Raw genomic sequence first — 26,504 nt, forward strand, 5'->3', positions numbered from 1 at the left:
CAAGAAAAACATCAAGTGTTGATGGTTGACAAGATCACTAGTTTCAAGAAAAGGGCAGAGGGAAGAAGGGGAACTTCAAGAAGAACAGCAAGCAAGTTGCTGCTCAAGTGAAGAAGCCCAAGTCTGGTCCTAAGCCTGAGACTAAGTGCTTCTACTGCAAAGGGACTGGTCACTGGAAGCGGAATTACCCCAAGTGATTGGCGGATAAGAAGGATGGCAAAATGAACATAAGTATATTTGATATACATGTTATTGATGTGTACTTTACTAGTGTTTATAGCAAACCCTCAGTATTTGATACTAGTTCAGTTGCTAAGATTAGTAACTCGAAACGGGAGTTGCAGAATAAACAGAGACTAGTTAAGGGTGAAGTGACGATGTGTGTTGGAAGTGGTTCCAAGATTGATATGATCATCATCGCACACTCCCTATAATTTCGAGATTAGTGTTGAACCTAAATAAGTGTTATTTAGTGTTTGCGTTGAGCATGAATATGATTTGATCATGTTTATTGTAATACAGTTATTCATTTAAGTAAGAGAATAAATTGTTGTTCTGTTTATATGAATAAAACCTTATATGGTTACACACCCAATGAAAATAGTTCGTTGGATCTCGATCGTAGTGATACACATAATCATAATATTGAAACCAAAAGATGCAAAGTTAATAATGATAGTGCAACTTATTTGTAGCACTGCCGTTTAGGTCATATTGGTGTAAAGCGCATGAAGAAACTCCATGCTGATGGGTTTTTGGAATCACTTGATTATGAATCAGTTGATGCTTGCGAACCATGCCTCATGGGCAAGATGACTAAGACTCTGTTCTTCGGAACAATGGAGCGAGCAACAGATTCGTTGGAAATCATACATACTGATGTATGTGGTCCGATGAATATTGAGGCTCGCGACAAGTATCATTATTTTCTGAACTTCACAGATGATTTGAGCAGATATGGGTATATCTACTTGATGAAACATAAGTCTGAAACATTTGAAAAGTTCAAAGAATTTCAGTGTGAAGTGAAAAATCATCGTAACAAGAAAATAAAGTTTCTACGATCTGATCGTAGAGAAGAGTATTTGAGTTACAAGTTTGGCCTTCAGTTAAAAACAATGTGAAATAGTTTCACTACTCATGCCACCTGGAACACCACAATGTAATGGTGTGTCCGAACGTCATAACCGTACTTTATTGGATATAGTGCAATCTATGATGTATCTTACCGATCTACCACTATCGTTTTGGGGTTATGCATTAGAGACAGCTGCATTCACGTTAAATAGGGCACCATCAAAATCCGTTGAGACGACGCCTTATGAACTGTGGTTTGGCAAGAAACCAAAGTTGTCTTTTCTGAAAGTTTGGGGCTGCGATGCTTATGTGAAAAAGCTTCAACCTGATAAGCTCGAACCCAAATCAGAGAAATGTGTCTTCATAGGAAACCCAAAAGTTACTGTTGGGTACACCTTCTATCACAGATCTGAAGGAAAGATTTTTTGCTAAATTTGGAAACTTTCTGGAGAAGGAGTTTCTCTCGAAAGAAGTGAGTGGGAGGAAAGTAGAAAACTTGATAAGGTAATTGTACCTTCTCCCTTATTGGAAAGTAGTTCATCACAGAAATTTGTTCCTGTGACTCCTACACCAATTAGTGAGGAAGCTAATGATGATGATCATGAAACTTCAGATCAAGTTACTACCGAATCTCGTAGGTAAACCAGAGTGAGATCCGCACCAGAGTGGTACGGTAATCCTGTTCTGGAAGTCATGTTACTAGACCATGACGAACTTGCGAACTATGAGGAAGCGATGATGAGCCCAGATTCCGCAAAATGGTTTGAGGCCATGAAATCTGAGATATGATCCATGTATGAGAACAAAGTATGGACTTTGATGGATTTGCCCGATGATCGGCAAGCCATAGAAAATAAATGGATCTTCAAGAGGAAGACGGACGCTGATAGTAGTGTGACAATCTAAAAAGCTAGAATTGTCACAAAAGGGTTTTCAACAAGTTCAAGGTGTTGACTACGATGAGAGTTTCTCACTCGTATCTATGCTTGAGTCTGTCCGAATCATGTTAGTAATTGCCGCATTTTATGGAATCTGGCAAATGGATAAACAAAACTGCATTCCTTAATGGATTTATTAAAGAAGAGTTGTATATGATGCAACCAGAAGGTTTTGTCAATCTGAAAGGTGCTAACAAAATGTGCAAACTCCAGCGATCCATCTGTGGACTGGTGCAAGCATCTCAGAGTTGGAATATACACTTTGATGAGTTGATCAAAGCATATTGAAAGTGCGAGCAATTAGCTAGAGTAGCTCCGTGCAGAGCATTGTTGACATAGAAATTTGCAAAATACATGTTGATCTGAATGTGGCAGACCCGTTGACTAAATTCTCTCACAAGCAAAACATGATCACACCTTAGTACTCTTTGGGTGTTAATCACATAGCGATGTGAACTAGATTACTGAATCTAGTAAACCCTTTGGGTGTTGGTCACATGGCGATGTGAACTATGGGTGTTAATCACATGATGATGTGAACTATCGATGTTAATCACATGGTGATGTGATCTAGATTATTGACTCTAGTGCAAGTGGGAGACTGAAGGAAATATGCCCTAGAGGCAATAATAAAGTTATTATTTATTTGCTTATAATCATGATAAAGGTTTATTATTCATGCTAGAATTGTATTAACCGGAAACATAATACATGTGTGAATACATAGACAAACAAAGTGTCACTAGTATGCCTCTACTTGACTAGCTCGTTAATCAAAGATGGTTATGTTTCCTAACCATGAACAATGAGTTGTTATTTGATTAACGGGATCACATCATTAAGAGAATGATCTGATTGACATGACCCATTCCATTAGCTTAGCACCCGATCGTTTAGTATGTTGCTATTGCTTTCTTCATGACTTATACATGTTCCTATGACTATGAGATTATGCAACTCCCGTTTGCCGGAGGAACACTTTGGGTGCTACCAAACGTCACAACGTAACTGGGTGATTATAAAGGAGCATTACAGGTGTCTCCAAAGGTAGATGTTGGGTTGGCGTATTTCGAGATTAGGATTTGTCACTCCGATTGTCGGAGAGGTATCTCTAGGCCCTCTCGGTAATGCACATCACATAAGCCTTGCAAGCATTGTAACTAATATGTTAGTTGCGAGATGATGTATTACGGAACGAGTAAAGAGACTTGCCGGTAACGAGATTGAACTACGTATTGGATACCGACGATCGAATCTCGGGCAAGTAACATACCGATGACAAAGGGAACAACGTATGTTTTTATGCGGTCTGACCGATAAAGATCTTCGTAGAATATGTAGGAGCCAATATGGGCATCCAGGTCCCGCTATTGGTTATTGACCGGAGACATGTCTCGGTCATGTCTACATTGTTCTCGAACCCGTAGGGTCCGCACGCTTAAGGTTACGATGACAGTTATATTATGAGTTTATGCATTTTGATGTACCGAAGGTTGTTCGGAGTCTGAGATGAGATCACGGACATGACGAGGAACTCCGGAATGGTCCGGAGATAAAGTTTGATATATATAGTGTTTGGTCACCGGAAGGGTTCCAGAAATCACCGGAAGGGGTTCCGGATGTTTCCCGAAATGTTTGGGTACGAGAACACTTTATTTGGGCCAAAGGGGAAAGCCCACAAGGTTTTTGGAAAGCGCAAAAGGAAGTTTTGCGGAGTCTAGGGGCCAGACGCCAGGGTCCCTGGCGTCTGGGTCCAGACGCCGGGATCCCTGGCGTCTGGCCCTGGAGTCCGAGAAGGACTCTTGCCTATCGGGTGAAACCGACTTTGTGGAGACTTTTACTCCAAGTTTCGACCCCAGGGCTCAAGATATAAATAGAGGGGCAGGGCTAGCACCAAAGACAGATCAAGAAACACAAGCGGATCCACGTGATCTATTCCTTAGCCGTGTGCGGTGCCCCAGCCACCATATTCCTCGATAATACTGTAGCGGAGTTTAGGCGAAGCCCTGCTGCTGTAGTGCATCAAGATCGTCACCACGCCATCGTGCTGATGGAACTCTTCCCCGACAATTTGCTGGATCGGAGTCCGGGGATCGTCATCGAGCTGAACGTGTGCTCGAACTCGGAGGTGCCATAGTTTCGATGCTTGATCAGTCGGATCGGGAAGACGTACGACTACTTCCTCTACGTTGCGTCAACGCTTCCGCAGTCGGTCTGCGTGGGAACGTAGACAACACTCTCCCATCTCGTTGCTATGCATCACATGATCTTGCGTGAGCGTAGGAAAATTTTTGAAATTACTACGAAACCCAACACTGTCTCCCGCCGGCTCGGTGCCCCTTGAGACAACACCTCGGCATTGTCCGTAAGGCAAGGGGAGGAGGCGGTCGGAAGTGGGTCGCTATCCATATCCGACGAATCCAAGGAGTCGTCCGACGAGGATATGTCGATACGGGCTTGGGGCGGTCTGCATAATCATATTCGGCGTTAGGAGAAGCAGTGCGACAAAGGAATGCTATGAGTTACTCTGGTATCCGAATACTTACGACTTCGTCAGGGGCTTGGTGTCGGCGTTCTGGGAACGGGGGTCCCCAGACTTGCCTGCCTGCGGCCTGCGGCGTGGCTCAAACGGGGCCCCAGCACGGCCCATCTTCATCAACGCAGACCCAAGACCCTCGCGAGGGGCCAAGCCTCGCGGGGCGGACGACACGGAGCTTCCTCGGGCACGGCCTCACCAGGCTGGCTCGCGAGGAGGCGGAGAGATCAAGGCGGGGTACCTCACGAGGTGCCCGTGACGCAAGCCATGACGACCAAGGGCGCCAGGCGGGCGCCAGCCCGCGCAGTGTCCTCCTTTCCCCTTTGGTGCAAAGGGGGCAAGCGCAGCCGTGGAGTACCGAGGCATCAGGAAAAGGTTTCCATTTCAGTGCAACCAAGACCAGGAGGACTGCAAGACGGAGGTCATCGTGGAGCCTAAGACGGCGTCACCACCAGAGCTTTGTGCAGGCAAGGACCAACTTTAGTCAGGATAAGTGTACTAGATGTTCCCCTTCAAAATGGCCAATTTTTGGCGCCCTTCCCGCTTAATATTTGGGAAGAGGCCTAGGGCCATTGCCTATAAATAGGACCAGCCACCCACAGGGAGAGTGGGTTCGGGCTCGAGACCAAGCATCGAGGATCAAGGATCGGATCGAAATCAGAGAGAGAGAAGGGTGACTGAACTCCTCCTAGCAGTTCGTCCCCCCCCAACCAAGAACAGACCCTCGCGAGGTTGTTCTTCCTTGTATTGTTCATCATCATCAGCCCAAGAGGCAATCCACCACACCACACACTGGAGTAGGGTATTACACCACAACGGTGGCCCGAACCAGTATAAATCCTGAGTTTCTTGTGCTGTTCTTTCCTTAGCGTAGATCTTAGCGAGGCGGAGGGGTGCAGGTAGGTAGGAGGAGAAATCTCCGCGCGCACCCCAGTGTTCAAACCTCAAGGGTCTGCCGGAACCCGAAATCCGACATTTGGCGCGCCAGGTAGGGGTGCGCCGGAATTCGTCTTCCACCACCCTAGTCTCCTCCGACCATCGCGCCCATGTCTGACGCTCGTCGGTCCCGCGCCGAGCGCCGAGCCGCTCTCGCTTCCCGCGTCGCCCAGACGGCTCCTGTCGGCGGGCGTCCTCGCCGTTCCCCGTCACCTGCCGTCAACGCCGCCACCGGCCCGGCGAGGGACGAGCAGCAAGCATCGTCTCAGCATCCGTCAATGCGGCAAGACGGCCGCACCGCTACTCCCTCTCTCACCCCAACTGGTTCTTCGTCCCACGCGCTCCGCGCACCCATGGAGGCTCGAGCTGCGCTCATCGCGGCAAACGAGCTCCTGCGCTACCGTCCCATCGACGACGTCTACGAAGAATGGCTCGACCGCGTCGCCGAGCTCGTCCGCGCCGCAGGGGGCTCTCCAGCGCCGTCCGTTCCGCTGCACCGCACCCCGCCCCGCGCGGGCGACGAGGCTCCTGCGGCGCCCCGGCCGCCTCCTCCTCAAGAAGGCGCCATGGCTCCAAGGCGCGTGGCCCCTGGGCGGAACCCGCTCCGTCAGGTGCCAGCGCGGCAAGAGCAGAGCTGCCAAGAAGTCCCTCGCCCGCAAGAAGCTGCCCGGGCGCTCCCTGCTCCAGCACGTCGCGACCATGCTCCTGCTCCCGCACGATAAGACCCCGCGCTGCTCCCAGCTGCAGCGCGTGGGGACATGCAAGACCAAGCTCTCCGTCACCCAAGGCCTCCCGTGGCCGCAGCAGGCTGCCGTGCCTTCACCACCGAGCTACACAGCGTCGCGTGGCCCGGCAAGTTCAAGCCAGACCTACCTCCTCGTTACAATGGCACGGCCGACCCTGCGGAGTTCCTCCAGCTCTATGAGCTGGGCATCGAAGCTGCCAACGGAGACGATAAGGTCATGGCAAACTGGTTTCCCATGGTGCTCAAGGACGGGGCCCGCACCTGGCTCCTGAACCTGGCTCCAGGCACGATCTCCTCCTGGGATGAGATGCGCACCCGCTTCATCGCCAACTTCCAAGGTACTCGCGACCGGCCACCCGCCGTGAGCGACATGCGCCGCATCAAGCAACAACCCGAGGAGACCCTGCAGAAGTACATCCAGCGCTGCAACAACGCATGCCTCAAGATTCCCAAGGTGACCGAGGAGGCCATCATCTCAGCCTTCTCCAACGGCGTGCGCGATGTCAAGATGAAGGAGGAGCTGGCGATGCATGAAGACCTGTGCACTTCCTTGGAGCTATTCAACTTGGCAACCAAGTGCGCCAGGACTGAGGAAGGGCGTCTCTCCCTCCTCGAGCTGCCTGCCGCAGACCCAGAAGAGAAGAAGCCCAAGGCCAAGGATGTGAAGCGCAAGGGGGTTGTCGTGCTCGCGGCAGAACCAGACACCAAGCGGGGCAGAGATCAGCCCGAACCTTCCAAGGGCAGTCGATACTGTGTGTACCACGACCTCCACACCCACAACACCAACGAATGTCAAGAGCTCCGAGCCGTGCGAGAAGGAAGGATCGGCCGTCGCCCCGACCGCGGTGACCGGGGCTACGGTCGAGGAGGAGGAAGGAACGCAGGACGCTGGGAAGACCGTGGCCCGCGCCAAGGGTGGCGCGATCAACCTCGCGAGGATCGCTGGCAAGATCCGCCTCGCGAGGGAGACTGGAGGGATCAGCCTCGCGAGCATCGCCCGCAAGGCAACGCAGGCCTCCCTCCGCTGCCGCCGCAGCCAAGGAGAAACGAGGACTGCCACCAGGACGAGGGGGCTGGGGGCTTCCAGGAGCCGCGCGTGATCGCCTGCATCCTGGGCGGGGCTCAAGCCCCAGCCTCTCAACGCATCTTCAAGCAGTTCGCCCGCGAAGTGAATGCAGTCCTCCCCAAGCTCGAAGCCACGCGCCCTCTCAGGTGGTCGGCGTGCGCCATCACGTTCAGCTCAGCAGATCAGCTCAAGTGTGCGGCTACAGCCGGAGTCCTCCCGATGCTTTGTTCCCCAATCATCAGCAACGTGGTGGTCACCAGGACCTTCATCGATGGCGGGGCAGGGCTCAACGCCCTGTCCGTGGAGACATTCAACAATCTCCAAGTGCCCTACAGCCAGCTCCAGCCAACCAAGCCTTTCTCCGGAGTCACCGACGGCTCCACGGTCCCGATCGGGCAGGTCCGCCTCCCTGTCACCTTCGGGGCACGCGACAACTACCGCACCGAGCTCGTTGACTTCGACGTCGCTCACATTTTCCTGCCGTACAACGCCATCCTTGGGTACCCAGCGCTGGCCAAGTTCATGGCCGTAACTCACCACGGCTACAACGTCCTAAAGATGCCAGGAAGTGGCGGAGTCATCACGGTGCCCTGTGAAGAGAAGGACGCGGTGTGTTCCCTGGAGCGAGCCTTTCAGGCCGCATCACTGGAAGACCCGGATCGCGGAAGCAGGAGGCTTCCCGAGACCACCCCCAAGAAGAAGAAGACATCGTCTGGCCCGGCCCCTCAGGAGGCAGGCCCCTCTGAGCCCGCGCCTGCCCAGGGGGAACCTCCTTCCGTCGCATAGGAAAGCGCGCCCGGCGCCCTCCTCAGGCAGGGCTCGGGGGCTCTCCCCTGGAGGGCCACCGACCTAGCTAGGGTCACGAGGGAGGCGCTTGGGCACCACATGGAGGCGTGTTTCGAAGCACGTTTCCCTCAAGGAGTAAGGCAAGGAGAGCCAGACCCTCAGGAGTTCGTCAGCAAGGCCATTCAGGAGCTACAGGAGTCAAGAGTCATGAAAGGCGGCCACCGCCTACCAGCAGTGGCTCCCCATCCAGGCGAGGATGGTGGGCTGCGCGTCTGCATCGACATACTAGGGCTCAATCGAGTCACCTCTCTGGAGCGCCTCTGGCCCTCGCGAGTGGGGCGTTGTGGAGGTCCACCCCACAGCTACGTTCGCATGCCTTACGGCTTGCCGAACGCGGCTGCCACGTACCAGCGCCTCATGAGGGGCATCATGGAGGCACAAGAGGCCAGGCGTTCCGCAGCCCTGGCGGAGATGGAGATGGTCCGCGAGGAGCCACCAGCGCCTCCGGAGCCTCCCGAGGCCCCTAGGCCTGGGGGCTCATGAGGATCGGCTTCCGCAACCCACCGAGTCTGCTACACCAACAGTCCTTCGTCCTCAACATCATCAGGTGACATCTTTCAAGTTTCATTTCCAGCTGGGAGCGCCCCCCCCCCCCAGGGCTGCATTATTCCTAGGCCTCGTGAGTCCGTCCCTGCGGCATGTATCCCTTTTATTTCATGTTGTTAGCTTACTTTGTTGGGGGCACCCCTCGGGCTGCATCATCCCCAAGTCGCTCGGGCCAGACCCAGCGGCATGTATCCCTTTTGCGTTTATTTCCGGTTATGCGTTCGACCCACCATGCTTGATTATTTGATGCCGGTCCACGGCACCTCTTCTTCTCCGTGCCGACCACTTGCACGTTAAAGGGGGGGTACCTGAGCATCGCAACTCAGGGCTCTTACTGGCTCTCCAGCCCTCACCCTCTGGCCTTGTCCACGGCATCGTGACCTGGCATACCAGCGACAGCTGAGACCAGCTCGAGGGCCGGGACCCGAGGACGTAGAGTGCCGGCATCTAACCAAATTTGCAGGGACACATCACAAGATAAGGCCCAGTGCCAGGCGCAACCCGCCTAGAGGTAGGGCCCCGTGAGTCCCGCGCTGGCTCACGGGTGACCGCCAGCCACATGTCAGGGCGGGGCTGTACACGCCCCGGGGGCTCCTCCCGGAGGGGGCCCCCCTCCCACGTACCAGTGGAAGCACCATGCTCCGTGCTGGCTGACGACACTGCCGAGGAGCGGCTATGCCCGTACACATACGGAAGCGCTATGCTCCGCGCTGGTGATAAACAACTGAGGGTGGCCCCCGGGCCGCATCAACCTCAGGGAGCCCAGAGCTCAGTGTCAAGCCTCATCATAACGCCTCCCCTCGGGAGTGCCGCGCGAGGGGGCTGGGCACGGGAGCTGCGCCTGGGTCACACCCAAACGCACGCCGCCCAGCCAGGCCCCCCCGGGCCTGGTTCGTCGCGCATCTCTCCCCGAGCGGAGACAAGGTACGAAGGCCGTTTGAGCGTCAAGGGGGACTCCTGAGCATCGCGACTCAGGAGCCTAACTGGTCACGTAGCCCCTCACTCCTTAGTTCCGAAAGGCTAACGGCGGTTGAGGTATGCGCGTGGCCGGGCTCTGCAGACGTAGAACGGTAGATCCACCCACATCATACCTCCCTACTTGCTGTTCGTGCGCCATGGGGGACTCCTGAGCATCACGACTCAGGAGCCTAACTGGTCACGTAGCCCCTCACTCCTTAGTTCCGAAAGGCTAACGGCGGTTGAGGTATGCGCGCGGCCGGGCTCTGCAGACGTAGAACGATAGATCCACCCACATCATACCTCCCTACTTGTTGTTCGTGCGCCAAGGGGGACTCCTGAGCATCGCGACTCAGGAGCCTAACTTGTCACGTAGCCCCTCACTCCTTGGCCCCATCCTGGTTTCCGGTCAGGACTAATGCTGGGTGAGGTATGCGCGGGGCCGGGCTCTGCCGGCATAGAACATAAGCAAGTAGGAAGGAAAAGCGCAAATTTCAAGGAATTCAAAAGCAAATATTACAGTCCACACTGTTATCTCAATGCCAAACGCAAGTTTAAACGCCTCCCCGAGGCATGATACATGTGCAAGAATTAAAGGCAGGACAGGAGCCACAACGGAGTCACTTATCAGCGGTGGAGCAGCGCGGAGTGGGTTCGCCTCATGGAGCAGCGGGGTCGGCAGCGCCTTGCTTCGGCTTGGTGCTGAAGGCCCAGAACTTCCCCAGCAGAGCCTTCGCGCGACCCTTCATGGCCTCGGCAGCGGCACGCTCGCCGCTTACTGGCTCCAGCAGGCTGTCGAGGTCGACGCCGGGATCGTGAAGGTAGATGTGGGTGAGGACCCGCGTCAGCACTGCAGAAGACAGGACACGCGCCTCGGCCTCGGCCGTGGGGCCAAGGCCAAGGGCGACATCTTCAAGAGTGCGAACCAGGAAGGGAAGCAGCTTGGTGGGGCCGTCCTCGGCGCCAGCCAGCGGGCTCTCCAGGCCGCTGTCGTAAAGCATCCTCGGCGAGGAGCAAGCCTTCGCCTCCATCTCCGTGAAGGCCACGTGGTCCTCGGCAAGAACCTGGGCCTTGTCGTCTAGCTCGACCTTCCTCGCCCCCAACTCTTGCTCCAGCGCGCCTAGGCGGTCGCGGCGCTTCCTGAGCTTGGCCTCCCGGCCCTCGACGGCCGCCTCACGAGCCTTCACGCCTTCTTCCTGCTCTTGGCGAAGGCGGACCTCTTTCGCGAGCTGGTCCCGCAGGCTTTGCAGCTCATCCTCCAGCGCCTTGCAGCGACCACGGACGTCGACCACCTCCCCCAGGGCTGCATCACGTGCAGCCTTCGCCTCAAGGACGGCCTGCCTCTCCTCATCGCAAGCCGTCGAGGCCTGGACCAGCGCCGCCCGAATCAAAGCGTCGGAGCGAATCCATCCTGAAGCCAGCTCCAAGCGCCCGGCCACCAAGCGAGAATCGGCGCCAAGTAGATCCTGCCGCAGCCGGTCCAGCTCAGTGGCAGCACGATCCAGAACGGCAGGAGGAGTCGGAGAGACAGCAGTCGGTGGAGTAGGAGGAGAAGGTGGCAGCGCGACCACAGCATCCTGAGGCGAAGCTTGCTGCGCCCCAATGGCTGAAGTGGCGGCAGCAGGCAAAGGCACCTCGGGAGTCACTTGGGCCATGGGAGCTGAGCCCGCCCCAGCCGGCTCAGCCAGGCCTCGCGAGGACGACCGGGCAGGAGAAACCCGTGTGTCGCGGTCACCTTCCTTCGCGGGCAGAGGCGCTGCCACGGATGGAACCTCAGGAGCTCCCTTCGGCTTCTTTGCGGCGGGCGCCAGCCTATCCAAGAGATGCGGACGTCAAGCCTTAGAAGCAGAACAAGAAATAAAGACAAGAATCAAGTGCTTACGGGTCGTCGCCAGTGAGCTCAAGCGTCCTCCGGCCAAATTTGAAGCCCGAAAGCCGGCTGGAAGGGTCAACCTCGGGAAGCTTGGAAGCGGAAGGCGCGTCTGTGGTCCGCCTCGGGGCCGGGGCAAACCCGCGGGAGATCAGCCCAGTCCTGTCCTTCTTCGGGATCGAGGGCAAGCTTCCGCCGTCCTGCTCGTCATCATCCTCGTCGTCATCAGAGAGGCGGAGAACGCGGGACTAGCGCCGGGGGAGGGGAGCCCTCGACTCTCCGTCAGTCGCCTCGGAGTCGGGCCCTTTTTCTCGCTCCCCTCCTTCCTCCTCTTCGCTGGAGTCGTCGGAGGACACATCCACCGATTCCCCGGGAGTTTCTATGGGCACGGGCCCGTCCCCGTTGAAGACGGGCATGGAATCCACTACCTGCTCCCAGTCATCACGGAGGAACAAGGGCGTAGGGGCGCCCTCCAACCTTGCCACATCGCCCCCGACCAGAGATTGGAGGCCTGCAGCCAGATCTCCGTCGGCCAAGGCCGCGGGGCTCGGATGGGGCCTCCACATCAGAAGTGAGTACTGCCGAAGCAGAGCCAGCTGGTGCTCCAGGAATTCCCTCAGCAGCTACGCGCCGGTCAGCTTCGCCGCCGCCATGTTGGCCGGCCTCAGATCCGCGTCCATCTTCTCCAACACCAGCTTCGCGCGGGGGTCCGCGAGCTCCGCTCGACCCCAATCGCTGGAGCTCGTGGGTTGCTCCATGGGCAAGATCATCCGAGGGTGGATGCGCCCAGCATCCGCCAAGACCCACTTGCTCCTGAAGCCCTCAATCCTTTTCCCGGGGTTCGAAATGGCAATGGCGCCACCGTACGCGATGAAGCTCGCGCACGCGGAAGCAGGACCGCGAGAGGTCCGGAGGTAGAAGTAGTGGCGCAGCAAGGCCACTAAGGGCTGCACCCCTACATGAGCCTCGCAGTAATAGGCGAAGATCGCGAGGAGAAGGACGGAGTTGGGGTGGAGATGCAGAGCCTGTAGCTTATAATGGTGGACGACAGAGAAGAAGAACTCGGAGAAGGGAGGCACCAGGCGAGCAGCAATGGCGCTTACGAAGAACAGATAGAAGGTGCTCCCTTGACCCTCAAGGGTGGCGGAGCCGGCCTTGAACACCTTCGCCCCGTCAATGCCACGCGCCGCCGCCATCCGGCGCAACCGGGCGAGGCTCGCCTCCGACACGTTCGGCGAGTCCAGGGCAGACGAGTACCAAGCTACGGCCGGGGACTGACGAGGCGCCCTGACTTCCTAGGTCACGCGGTCGGAGTGGATCTGGAAATTTTGGAGGAAGGAAGGAGAGGCGCAAGAAAGGGGATCTGAGCAGCGACCGGAGAAAGCAAAAAGCAAAGCCTAGGCGGATGCCGCTCCTTTATCAACTCACGCGGTTGCTAAGGCGCTCACGTCCAATCAACCGCCACGCGGCGCCCAAGGCCTAAGCTGATAGGGCCTGCGGCGCTTCGCTCTTGCCCTTCCGCCTCCCTGCACGGCCAAGTCCGGGCGCGCCTTGGGCCCGGGGGCTACTGTTGGGAACGGGGGTCCCCAGACTTGCCTGCCTGCGGCCTGCGGCGTGGCTCAAAGGGGGCCCCAGCACGGCCCATCTTCATCAACACAGACCCAAGACCCTCGCGAGAGGCCAAGCCTCGCGGGGCGGACGACACGGAGCTTCCTCAGGCATAGCCTCACCAGGCTGGCTCGCGAGGAGGCGGAGAGATCAAGGCGGGGTACCTCACGAGGTGCCCGTGATGCAAGCCATGACGACCAAGGGCGCGAGGCGGGCGCCAGCCCGCGCAGTGTCCTCCTTTCCCCTTTGGTGCAAAGGGGGCAAGCGCAGCCATGGAGTACCGAGGCATCAGGCAAAGGTTGCCATTTCGGTGCAACAAGACCAAGACCAGGAGGACTGCAAGACGGAGGTCATCGTGGAGCCCAAGACGGCGTCACCACCAGAGCTTTGTGCAGGCGAGGACCAACTTTAGTCAGGATAAGTGTACCAGATGTTCCCCTTCAAAATGGCCAATTGTTGGCGCCCTTCCCGCTCAATATTTGGGAAGAGGCCCAGGGTCATTGCCTATAAATAGGACCATCCACCCACAGGGAGAGCGGGTTTGGGCTCGAGACCAAGCATCGAGGATCAAGGATCGGATCGAAATCAGAGAGAGAGAAGGGTGACTGAACTCCTCCTAGCAGTTCGTCCCCCCCAGCCAAGAACAGACCCTCGCGAGGCTGTTCTTCCTTGTATTGTTCATCATCATCAGCCCGAGAGGCAATCCACCACACCACACACTGGAGTAGGGTATTACACCACAACGGTGGCCCGAACCAGTATAAATCATGAGTTTCTTGTGTTGTTCTTTCCTTAGCGTAGATCTTAGCGAGGCGGAGGGGTGCAGGTAGGTAGGAGGCGAAATCTCCGCGCGCACCCCAGTGTTCGAACCTCAAGGGTCTGCCGGAACCCGAAATCCGACACTTGGCCCTGAGCAGCCACTCGTCTTCGCCTTCGGCGGCGGTGGTGGAGCAGTCCGGAAGGAGAGTCCTTCCTTTCTTGGACCCTTCGGCCTCCCCGGTTGGGGCGGCCTTCCTTTTCTTGTCTCCCCCGGCTGGAGGGGGAGCATCTTCATCTTCCTCCTCCTCATCTTCATGGGAGGAGTGCGTCATGGAGTTATCGGTCGATGAGTCCGATACCACCTAGCGCCGAGAACTCTTTCAGGTTCCCTTGGCCTTCTTCTTGGTCTTCTCTGGCACCTTATAAGGAGCCGGAGTCAGCATCTCCGCCAGGAGAGCGCCCGAAGTGTCTTCGGGTAGAGGGGCCGGACAGTCGATCTGCTCTGATGCCTCCACCCAGTCCTGTTAAAGGCATGAGAGCTCAGACCCCGCACAGGGTTAAGCTATGGGAAATAAATATCCTGCCAAATGTACAGAACTTACCGGATTCGCAGGGTGCTTCGCGCTTAGCCCGCAGTCCTCAGTGAGAGAGGGAGGGACCTTGGCGCCCAGCACCCTCCAGACGTCTTTTTGCATCGTGTCGAAGAGCTCGCTTAGAGTCTGGTGTCGGGTCGGGTCGAACTCCCATAAGTTGAAATCCCGCTGCTGACACGGGAGGATCCGGCGAAAGAGCATGATTTGGACTATGTTGACAAGCTTAAGTTTCTTGCTTTTCATGTTCCGGATACATTTCTGGAGTCCGTCCAGCTCCACCGATGAACCCCAGGACAGGCCCTTCTCCTTCCAGGAAGTGAGCCGCGTGGGGATTCCGGATCGAAACTCGGGGGCCGCCGCCTAGTTGGTGTCGCGCGGCTCGGTGATGTAGAACCATCCCGACTACCACCCCTTTATGGTCTCCACAAAGGAGCCCTCGAGCCATGTAACGTTGGGCATCTTGCCCACCATGGCTCCGCCGCATTCCGCTTGTTGGCCACCCACCACCTTCGGCTTAATATTGAAGGTCTTCAGCCATAGGCCGAAGTGGGGCCGGATGCGGAGGAAGGCCTCGCACATGACGATGAACACCGAGATGTTGAGGATGAAGTTCGGGGCCAGATCATGAAAGTCCAGCCCATAGTAGAACATGAGGCCGCGGAAAAATGGATGGAGGGGAAACCCCAGTCCGCGGACGAAGTGGTGGAGGAAGACCACCCTCTCGTGGGGTTCTCGGGTAGGGATGACCTGCCCCGCGGCTGGCAGCCGGTGCGCGATATCCGCGGCTAAGTATCCGGCTCCGCGTAACTTTTTGATGTGCCCCTCCGTGATGGAGGAGGCCATCCACTTGCCTCCCGCTCCGGACATGTTTGGAGAGAGTTGAGGAGGAGGATGCGGACTTGGGCATTGGAGCTCGAGTGCGCGAGAATGGATGAGCAAGGAGGAGGAAGGCGTGGGTAGAAAAAGGTGAGATCTTATCCCTTTATAAGGGCGGACTAAACTATGCGCCTCCACTAGCCTGGTAAAACTCACTTGTCCACCAAGCACTGTAATTGATGGCGCAGTTGGGTTACCCACGTCCGTATTGATGAGAATCCCGTAATAAGGGGAACACGATCTCTGCTTTGACAAGACGTGTCAAGAAACCGCCTTGCGTTATGTGCGGGGCTGGTTAAAGAAAAACAGTTCAAATAATTACCGGGCCGTGGCGTGATGTCATGCTGCCAAAATGTGTCTACAGATTAGATTTGTGGAAATATTATTCTCTCTACGGTGGTATGTGGAACTTATTTTGTAGGGTCGGACACTATCCTTGTATTCAAACTCTTCTGTGGTGTATTCGGAGGAGGAACCCTCCTTGCAATGCCAAAGACAACACTGCGCGCCGGACTCATCGTCATTGAAGCCTGGTTCAGGGGCTATTGAGGGAGTCCTGGATTAGGGGGTCTCCGGATAGCCGGACAATATCCTTTGGCCGGACTGTTGGACTATGAAGATACAAGATTGAAGACTTCGTCCCGTGTCCGGATGGGACTCTACTTGGCATGGAAGGCAAGCTAGGCAATACGGATATATATATCTCTTCCTTTGTAACCGACCTTGTGTAACCCTAGCCCCCTCCGGTGTCTATATAAACCGGAGGGTTTTAGTCCATAGGACAACATACAATCATGCCATAGGCTAGCTTCTAGGGTTCGGCCTTTCCGATCTTGTGGTAGATCAACTCTTGTACTACTCATATTATCAAGAATAATCAAGCAGGACGTAGGGTTTTACCTCCATCAAGAGGGCCCGAACCTGGGTAAAACATCGTGTCCCTAGCCTCCTGTTACCATCCGCCTTAGATGCACAGTTCGGAACCCCCTACCCGAGATCCGCCGGTTTTGACACCGACAGGGAGCACTACAGCATTTCTGATAAGTATATGTGAATGACATATTGTTGATCGGAGATAATGTAGAATTATTCTACAAAGCATAAAGGAATGTTTGAAGGAGTTTTTCAAAGAAAGACATCGGTGAAGCTGCTTACATATTGAGCATCAAGATCTATAGAGATAGATCAAGACGCTTGATAAGTTTTTCAATGAGTACATACCTTGAGAAGATTTTGAAGTAGTTCAAAATGGAACAGTCAAAGAAGGAGTTCTTGCCTTTGTTACAAGGTGTGAAGTTGAGTAAGACTCAAAACCCGACCACGGCAGAAGATAGAGAGAGAATGAAAGTCATTCCCTATGCCTCAGCCATAGGTTCTATAAAGTATACCATGCTGTGCACCAGACCTATTGTATACCCTGCCCTGTGTTTGGCAAGGAAGTACAATAGTGATCTAGGAGTATATCACTGGACATTGGTCAAAATTATCCTTAGTGGAATAAGGATATGTTTCTCGATTATGGAGGTGACAAAAGGTTCGTCGTAAAGGGTTACGTCGATGCAAGTTTTGACACTGATCCAGATGACTCAAAGTCTCAGTCTGGATACATATTGAAAGTGGGAGCAATTAGCTAGAGTAGCTCCGTGCAGAGCATTGTTGACATAGAAATTTCCAAAATAAGCACGGATCTAAATGTGGCAGACCCATTGACTAAACTTCCCTCACAAGCAAAACATGATCACACCTTACTACTCTTTGGGTATTAATCACATAGCGATGTGAACTAGATTATTGACTCTAGTAAACCCTTTGGGTGCTGGTCACATGACGATGTGAACTATGTGTGTTAATCACATGGTAATGTGAATTATTGATGCTAAATCACATGGCGATGTGAACTAGATTATTGACTCTAGTGCAAGTGGAAGACTGAAGGAAATATGCCCTAGAGGCAATAATAAAGTTATTATTTATTTCCTTATATCATGATAAAAGTTTATTATTCATGCTAGAATTGTATTAACCGGAAACATAATACATGTGTGAATACATAGACAAACAGTATGTCATTAGTATGCCTCTACTTGACTAGCTCGTTGAATCAAAGATGGTTAAGTTTCCTAGCCATAGACATGAGTTGTCATTTGATTAACGGGGTTACATCATTAGAGAATGATGTGATTGACTTGACCCATTCCGTTAGCATAGCACTTGATCGTTTAGTTTGTTGCTATTGCTTTCTTCATGACTTATACATGTTCCTATGACTATGAGATTATGCAACTCCCATTTACCGGAGGAACACTTTGTGTGCTACCAAACGACATAACATAACTGGGTGATTATAAAGGTGCTCTACAGGTGTCTCCGAAGGTACTTGTTGGGTTGGCGTATTTCGAGATTAGGATTTGTCACTCCGATTGTCGGAGAGGTATCTCCGGGCCCACTCGGTAATGCACATCACTATAAGCCTTGCAAGCATTGCAACTAATGAGTTAGTTGCGGGATGATGTATTACGGAACGAGTAAAGAGACTTGCCAGTAACGAGATTGAACTAGGTATTGAGATACCGACGATCGAATCTCGGGCAAGTAACATACCGATGACAAAGGGAACAACGTATGTTGTTATGCGGTTTGACCGATAAAGATCTTCGTAGAATATGTAGGAGCCAATATGAGCATCCAGGTTCCGCTATTGGTTATTGACAGGAGACGTGTCTCGGTCATGTCTACATAGTTCTCAAACCCGTATGGTCTGCACGCTTAAAGTTCGATGACGGTTATATTATGAGTTTATGTGTTTTAATGTACCGAAGGAGTTGGGAGTCCCGGATGAGATCGGAGACATGACGAGGAGCCTCAAAATGGTCGAGACGTAAAGATCTATATATTGGACGACTATATTCGGACATCGGAAAGGTTCCGAGTGATTCGGGTATTTTCAGGAGTACCGAGGAGTTACGGGAATTCGTATTGGGCCTTAATGGGCCATACAAGAAAGGAGAGAAAGGCCTCAAAGGGTGGTCGCACCCCTCCCCATGGGCTGGTCCGAATTGGACTAGGGAGGGGGGCGCCCCCTTCCTTCTTTCCCCTTTTCCCTTCCCTTTCCTTCCCTCCTACTCCTACTACATGGAAGGGCTCCTAGTTCTACTAGGAAAAGGGGAATCCTACTCCTGGTGGGAGTAGGACTCCCCTAGGGAGCGCCATAGAGAGGTCCGGCCCCTCCCCTCCTCCACTCCTTTATATACGTGGCCAGGGGGCACCCCATAGACACAACAATTGATCTCTTGATCTCTTAGTTGTGTGCGGTGCCCCCCTCCACCATAATCCACCTCGATCATATCGTAGCGGTGCTTAGGCGAAGCCCTGCGTCGGTAGAACATCATCATCATCACCACGCCATCATGCTGACAAAACTCTCCCTCAACACTCGGCTGGATCGGAGTTCGAGGGACGTCATCGAGTTGAATGTGTGCAGAACTCGGAGGTGACGTGTGATCGGTACTTGATCGGTCGGATCGTGAAGACGTACGACTACATCAACCGCGTTGTGCTAACGCTTCCGCTTTCGGTCTACGAGGGTACGTGGACAACACTCTCCCCTCTCGTTGCCATGCATCACCATGATCTTGCATGTGCGTAGGAATTTTTTGAAATTACTACGTTCCCCAACAGAGTATTCAACCCAAATTTATTGATTCGACACAAGGGGAGCCAAAGAATATTCTCGAGTATTAGCAGCTGAGTTGTCAATTCAACCACACCTGGAAACTTAATATCTGCAGCGAAGTGTTTAGTAGCAAAGTAATATGATGGTAGTGGTAACGATAGCAAAAGTAACGGTAGCAAAAGTAATATTTTTGGTGTTTTGTAGTGATGATAACAATAGCAACGGAAAAGTAAATAAGCGAAGACCAATATATGGAAAGCTCGTAGGCAATGGATCGGTGATGGAGAATTATGCCGGATGTGGTTCATCATGCAACAGTCATAATGTAGGGTGACACAGAACTAGCTCCAGTTCATCAATGTAATGTATGCATGTATTCCGAATATAGTCATACGTGCTTATGGAAAGAATTTGCATGACATCTTTTGTCCTACCCTCCCATGGCAGCAGGGTCCTATTGGAAACTAAGGGATATTAAGGCCTCCTTTTAATAAAGTACCGGAACAAAGCATTAGCACATAGTGAATACATGAACTCCTCAAACTACGGTCATCACCGGTAAGTATCCCGATTGTTGTCACTTCGGGGTTAACGGATCATAACACATAATAGGTGACTATAGAATTGCAAGATAGGATCAAGAACTCTCATATATTGATGAAAACATAATAGGTTCAGATCTGAAATCATGGCACTCGGGCCCTAGTGACAAGCATTAAGCATAGCAAATTCATAGCAACATCAATCTCAGACCATAGTGGATACTAGGGATCAAACCCTAACAAAACTAACTCGATTACATGATAAATCTCATCCAACCCATCACCGTCCAGCAAGCCTACGATGTAATTACTCACGCACGGCGGTGAGCATCATGAAATTGGTGATGGAGGAAGGTTGATAATGACGATGGCGATGGATTCCCCTCTTCGGAGCCCCGAACGGACTCCAGATCAGCCCTCCCAAGAGAGTTTTGGGCTTGGCGGCGGCTTCGTATAGTAAAACGTGATGAATCCTCCTCCCTCATTTTTCTCTCCCCGAAAGTGAATATATGGAGTCCAGGTTGAGGTCGGTGGAGCGTCAGGGGGCCCACGAGGCAGGGGGCGCGCCCAGGGGGGCAGGCGCGCCCCCCACCCTCGTGGACAGGTGGGGCACCCCCTGACGTGGATCTTCCTTTCAATATTTATTACATATTCCAAAATAATTCTCCGTTGATTTTCAGGTCATTCCGAGAACTTTTATTTCTGCACAAAAATAACACTATGACAATTTTACTGAAAACAGTGTTAGTCTGGATTAGTTCCATTCAAATCATGCAAGTTAGAGTCTAAAATAAGGACAAAAGTGTTTGGAAAAGTAGATACGACGGAGACGTATCAGAAATCCCTATTGTTGCATAGGTTGTAAAAGCGACGCCGAAATATATGACAAGATGAGAATGAATTAATAACATATAGTCCTTCTCTTACGTAGCTTGGGTGAACACACTTTTTCGTAATGCCATGCATTCACGGGCTGGGGTATCCAAGTATTATTATTACTAGCTGGCCCTTCATTTCTTTTTCGTCCGCATATAAAACTTGATCAAAGGCAAACTTTGTAAACTTTGACTAACTTTGTAGAAAAATATAAACATCTACAATACTAAAGCTAAAAGACTCCCAACCTGTATCAAACAAATGTGGAACTCAATGCAAAGCAGCTGGACTTGCTCTATTTGGACGGGCTGCAATGGCACGTTTGTCGATGTTGCATCATCGGCTGGTGCAGACGGTGAAACAGTATGTTGGAGAGTCGTGGACTAGTCGTCACAAGGCTTTGAAAATAAAAAACGAGCTTTATGCCCGAAGTGGAGGCAACTCGTGAACCAAATTGGGCCCCTGCATTTCTGGGTGCAATGACCTCTATAAAGGCATTGTAAGAATATCTCCAGCCGCGCCCCCAATAGGCCCCCCAGGCCACTTTTTTGGCGCGCCGCGCCAAAAAAACGCCCCAGTCGCGCCCCCAGGATGTCGAAAAACGCCGGTTCGGCCCTTTTTTCCGCTTGGCGGTCACAGGCCGAACCCGGCGCACTGGGGGGCAGTTTGGGGCTCCGGCGCAAGGGAAAAGCACGGCTGGCCCACGCCGTCAGGGGAAAAGTCAAGGTTTTCTTCCCCGACTCGCCTCCCACCTCCCGCGCCCTCGGCCGCCAGTAGCTATATCCCGGCGCCGCCCGCCGCCTTTCACCACTAGATAGCCATTCCACGCCGGAAAAATAGCAGAGCTTTGCCGCGGCAGCCCCTCCAACAGCAGCTGGGCGTTTCCGGCCGTGAAGGGGCAGTTTAGCGGTGGGTACACGCCCACTTGGCGCAAGGTGTTCAGCGATTTGCCTGCCTCGGCGATGGACTCGGATGACGAGGAAGCGCTCGCCGCGCTGCTGGAGGAGGAAGCCGAGGCCAACGTCCAGGAAGAAGAGTATCTCATGGTGCTCGCCGCCCTCGCCCAGCTGCTGGCGAGCAATGAAAAGCCGCGGCGAGGTGGCTCGGCGCCGGGACGGGTGAAAGCAAAGAACCGGCATCGTCTCGAAGGCTACTGCATGCTCTACTCCGACTACTTCGTCGATGCTCCACTTCACGGCGAGAAAACATTTCGGCGCCGTTATCGGATGAGCCGAAAGCTCTTCTTCGGGATTGTGAATTCCATCAACTACTTCAAGTGCAAGATGGATTGCACCGGCGCCCTTGGATTTACCTCCATCCAGAAGTGCACGACAGCGATGAGGATGTTTGCATACGGAGCTCCTGGTGATTCACTCGATGACTATGGGCGCATGGCCGAGTCCACCAGCATAGAGTGTTTCTACAAGTTCTGTCGGGCAGTGGTGACAGTGTTTGGACCGCAATACTTGAGAACACCCAACGCGGAAGACACCGCTCAGATCCTAGCACAGAATGCAGCAAGAGGATTTCCTGGGATGCTTGGAAGCATCGACTGCATGCATTGGAAATGGAAGAATTTCCCATTTGCTTGGCAGGGGATGTACAAAGGCGCCAAAGGCGGTTGCAGTGTGGTACTTGAGGCGGTGGCCACACAGTACCTCTGGATTTGGCACTCCTTCTTTGGTATGCCAGGAACTCACAATGACATCAACGTGTTGCAGTGCTTTCCTGTCTTTGCCAAGCTTGTTGAAGGTCATTCTCCTCCGGTGAACTTCGAGATCAATGGGCGGCACTACAACAAGGGGTACTATCTAGCTGATGACATCTATCCAAGATGGTCGACATTTGTGAAGACGATCTCAAACCCTGTGCCACGAGGCAAGAACGCCTGGTTTGTGAAGGTTCGGGAGGCTTGCAGGAAGGATGTCGAGCGGGCATTTGGTGTACTCCAATCTCGATTTGATTTTGTCCGGTACCCCGCTCAGACCTGGTCGAAAGATCAAATGTGGAAGATTATGACTTGCTGTGTCATCTTGCACAACATGATCATCAAGAGCGAGCAAGAAAACCCAGTGTTTGACACTGAATCATACTACAGGCAGGGTCCTCTAGCCAAAGTTGATCACCAGCTACCGGCAACCTGGACTGCCTATCTCAGTATGTGTCAGGAGATCCGAGACCCACAGGTGCATCATCAACTGCAGCAAGATCTGATAGAGCATCTATGAAGGCTCAAGGGCGACGCCGGGCGCGACGTGTGATGAAATATGCGTTTTTAACTATATAATTTGTATTGAACTATTTATTGTTGTACTATTTTGTTGAAGTATTTGATATTTCTGTGATGAAATATGTGATAAAAAAATTTATGTGCATAATTGAACGCCGAACAATGGCGAACCATGTCGAATATGGGCCTATTGTCTCCCATATGGGCCCTTTATTCGCTGAAATGGGGCTGAAAAGTGGGCCAATATCGGCGCCTGGGGCGAGCTGGGGACGACGACTGGGCGCGAAACCGCCCCCGGCGCCGATTGTATCGCCGGCTCGTCCCAAGGGACGATTTTTATGTGTCCTTGGGGGGGGGGGGGGGGGGCGAACGGCTGGAGATGCTTTAAGCAACGATACTTCATCGGGATTTGGATGAGCGATGAAGGCAGGATGATAGAAGGAAGTCAAAGGGACCAGCATGTCTGATGATAGTGCGTCGGCATCCCAGAGGATCCCCATGACATTTCGGTGTCCAGCACACAGGAACCACAGGCGCTGCTTGACGCCAATGCCTACAAATCTGTATAACATTGTCGCAACAACTAAAAAATACGTGCAACATTATGTCGTTATGCCAACATTATAGAAAAACAAAATATCCATTAAATGTACTTACTAAATATATATATCGATCTTTACCCATTTGATTAACTAATTGGGGTCTAAACAACAAGGTGTGCTCATGAAGTTAGTGACTATAGTTTCTGATATTATTTATTTTGCATAAATTGTAACTTTTTTATTATTGTGAGAAATATTCTCATTGTTATATGGAGAGTAAAAGCGACCCCGAAGGTAATATATAACAAAGCGAGAAAGTAGATAATAATATAGTCCTTTTGTCATGTAGCTTTGATTAGGGTACTTTTCCTAAAGCGCCATGCATTCAGGGTATCAACTATCAAGTACTATTACCAATATATATTTCTGAGCCTGGCCTCATCTGCACCTGGTGAACGGTAAATTAGAAAAATATATTTTTTTTTTGCATGGAAGATGTTTCAGTGTGTGAGATCCATGCCAATTTTCAGCGTGTTAGGACATCCGAAGAGCTCTAAAAAAGGTCTGAACAAATAGTAAATTATTTCACACACCCCAAATTTGTCTTTTTTGCTGGGAGCTACTGGGATGTCCATACACTGAAAATTGACACGGATCTCACGCACTAAAACATCTTCGATGAAAAAAAAGTCAGACTTTTTGAAGTTTTCCAGTATTATTTTTCCTATTTTGCTGTTCATGACGGGATTATATGAGCTCGGGAGCCAAATCACCGCTCTCGTACTATTATTACTAGCTACACCCTTCGTCGGGGAGTTATTAGTACCCATCGTGTTCCGGTAAAATTTAAACCATACATGTGGCTCGCAAATATAAATAATCTATTGTAAAAATTATATTATTGGATTTGTATTCAAAAGTAATTACCAATGATACTATTTTTGCTACATACTATAACTCAAATTTATGGTCAAAAATTGATCCCGAATACAATGAAGCCCAATAAATCCAGATGGAGGAAGTAGCTGGTACCTGAAGAATTTTATGTGTGCATGGCTTTGGTACTTGAAGAGTTAGATTGCTTAAGTTGCTTGAATAATGGCACTAGTAGAAAACAGGGCTTTGGTCCAGGCCGGGTCAGCCCATTAGTCCCGGTTCAGTCCAGAATCGGGACCAATGGGGGCATTGGTTCCGGTTCGTGAGCCCAGGGGGCCGGCCGGGCCACGTGGGCCATTGGTCCCGGTTCATCTGGACCTTTTGGTCCCGGTTGGTGGGATGAACCGGGACCAATGGGCCTCGCTCCTGGCCCACCACCATTGGTCCCGGTTGGTGGCTTGAAATGGGACCAAAGGCTCCCCTTTAGTCCCGGTTCGTGCCACCAACCGGGACCAATGAAGTGCCTATATATACCCCCTCGCGTAAGAGCAGAGCACACTGCTCTGTTTTTTTCTGGCCGAGGGGGAGAGGGCTTGGTAGTGCTCTAGCTCACCTCCTATGCACACAAGGTGTTCGATGGAATACCCGAGCCACACTACTTAAGCTTTCTCCTCTCCAAGCTCGACCTCCGAGCTCCATTTTCCATAATATTTGTCTAGGTTTAGCGGTCTGTCACGCCCCGTCCCCGTCTTCACCGCCGTCGATCACCCGCGCCGAGCTCATCACCGGCACCACCGTGGTGAGCCTCTTGTTCTTATCTTCTTTCTGAAAGGAAAAATATTCTTACTTGTATGTTTACATAGATACTTGTATTATTTTCTTACTTTTATTATTGCATCTTATATAGTGCGATGGTTTTGGTATCCGCCCCCGTCGGCCCTCGTCCTGTCTATGATTCGGATGTGGTATATATATTATCTTTATAACTATTGGTTCATTTATTGTTTATGAAAATTATGCCGACCAACGTGACATAGATTTTATTTATGTAGGATGTATGTCAATCGGAAATGCCAACCGACCCTATTGTAGAGAGGTTAAATTTAGTTGAATAAGAAAACAATTTATTGAAGGAAAAAATAAAAAAAAATGAGGAGGAGAAGATGATATTGGAGTTGCATGTTGCGGATGTCGTCGATGATCACAAGATCAAGATGGATGCAATGCGCTTGAAGATTATAAAGATTAGAAAATATGCCATTCATACCGAGGCTTGGTATCATTATGTCGTTAGATCAATTGTTACCTTGGTTGCGATTATGATCGCATTTGTTTTCGCATTGAAATGTTTTACATAGTTTCAATGTATGGTTTAATTAATTAGATGCTCTGGAGAGCTATATGTTGTTAGATGAGAACTATGTATGCACTTTGGTTTTAATGTGATGATGAACTTCTATTAATTTGGATACTTAATTATATATAATGCACGCAGATGAACCAGCAATGGATGTATGGTGACAGACACACCTGCGAGTACATTAAGGGTGTGCATGAGTTTCTCGATGCGGCTGAGGTAAACAAGTAGAATGGTTTTATGTGTTGTCCATGCACTGAATGTGGGAATACGAGGTCTTACTCTAACCGGAAAATCCTTCACTCCCACCTGCTTTACAAGGGTTTCATGCCACACTATAATGTTTGGACGAGGCATGGAGAAATATGGGTTATGATGGAAGACAGCGAAGAAGAAGAGTACGATGACAACTATGTGCCCCCTGAATACGGCGATGCTGCAACGGGGGGGAGCTGGTGAAGATCAAGAGGAACCAGACGATGTGCCCAATGATGCTGCAGCGGGTGAAGCTGCTGAAGATCAAGAGGAACCAGACGATGTGCCCGATGATGATGATCTCCGCCGGGTCATTGTCGATGCAAGGACGCAATGCGAAAGTCAAAAGGAGAAGCTGAAGTTCAATCGCATGTTAGAGGATCACAAAAAAGGATTGTACCCCAATTGCGAAGATGGCAACACAAAGCTCGGTACCGTACTGGAATTGCTGCAGTGGAAGGCGGAGAATGTTGTGGCTGACAAAGGATTTGAGAAGCTACTGAAAATATTAAAGAAGAAGCTTCCAAAGGATAACAAATTGCCCGACAGTACATATGCAGCAAAGAAGGTTGTATGCCCTCTAGGATTGGAGGTGGAGAAGATACATGCATGCCCTAATAACTGCATCCTCTACCGCGGTGCATACAAGGATCTGAACGCATGCCCGGTATGCGGTGCATTGCGGTATAAGATCAGACGAGATGACCCTGGTGATGTTGACGGCGAGACCCCCAGGAAGAGGGTTCCTGCGAAGGTGATGTGGTATGCTCCTATAATACCACGGTTGAAACATCTGTTCA

The sequence above is a fragment of the Triticum urartu genome, chromosome 2A, assembly GCF_056163025.1.
Source record: "Triticum urartu cultivar PI428250 chromosome 2A, HENAU_Tu73, whole genome shotgun sequence".
Lineage (NCBI taxonomy): Eukaryota > Viridiplantae > Streptophyta > Magnoliopsida > Poales > Poaceae > Triticum > Triticum urartu.